This window comes from Manacus vitellinus, unplaced genomic scaffold, assembly GCF_001715985.3.
Source record: "Manacus vitellinus isolate BGI_N305 unplaced genomic scaffold, ASM171598v3 scaffold_72_pilon, whole genome shotgun sequence".
Classification (NCBI taxonomy): domain Eukaryota; kingdom Metazoa; phylum Chordata; class Aves; order Passeriformes; family Pipridae; genus Manacus; species Manacus vitellinus.
This window is the reverse complement of record NW_021940764.1, coordinates 2,741,899-2,742,921: the sequence shown is the minus strand read 5'-3', so window position 1 is coordinate 2,742,921 and position 1,023 is coordinate 2,741,899.

The window sequence follows — 1,023 nt, the reverse complement described above, 5'->3', positions numbered from 1 at the left end:
AAGTGGAGCCCTCCAGAAAAGCAAAGAGCAGCCCAGTCTTGAACCTCAGGGCCAAGCAGCCTTCGCTGGCAGACCATGGAACCGTAACTCTTGGGGTTGCCCTGACCCTGAGCAGCACTGAGGGGGATGCCAGCAGCCTCAAGGATTCCAGATCAGATTCATATCCCCCTGAGCACCTCTCCAGGCAGGAAGGCAAAACAGCTGAGGATGAGCTGATGGTCAAGCTCAAGAATAATCTGCACAAGGCTAAAAACATCATGACTGTGAAAAGCATCGTCTCACGCCAGCCCCAGCCTGTCAGGGAGAAGGATGTGGAGGAAAAGTCAGTCACAGTCTGGGAACGAAAGCAGAAGGGCTCCCATTTGAACTGGCAGGCATTAAACCCCTGGGATGAAGCTGGTGGGTTAAACTCCATCTTTGGACACCACAAAGTCCCCACGCTGCCTTCAAAACACTCCCCTTCGCACTCCACAGCAAAGGGCCGTCGTTTCTCCAGGGCTGTCAATATTCAGGACTACCACGATGCTGTGGAACAGACTGAGAACACCATGGGGATGGAGGATGTGGAGGATAGAGAAGAGGAGGAGGAAGCACCATCTTCAAAGCAGAACTATGGTTGGACTCAGAAACAGCACAACAAGAAGGCCAGCCAGCAAAAGCAGCGGGACTCCCATTTGAACTGGCAGGCATTAAACCCTTGGGATGGAGCTGGTGGGTTAAACCCCACTGATGAAGACTCTGTCTCTGGGCACCACAAAGGTGTGGATGTAGCTCCATCTCCAATACGGAAATACATTTGGGAAAAGAAAGAGCACAAGAAGACCGACAGCCAGTATTGGGTTGGACAAAATCTGCTTTTCTACCAGGCGTTGGGCCCTGCCAAAGCCCAGGGAGAGCCCACAGGCAGAGAAAGCAAAGCCCAGCAGGCTCTAAACAGGAACCTGGATTTTCTGTCTGACCCGCTGGTTAACAACGGCCCCGCTGCAATCAGCAGGGTAGAGGACAGGGCTGAAGGAGAGCCTT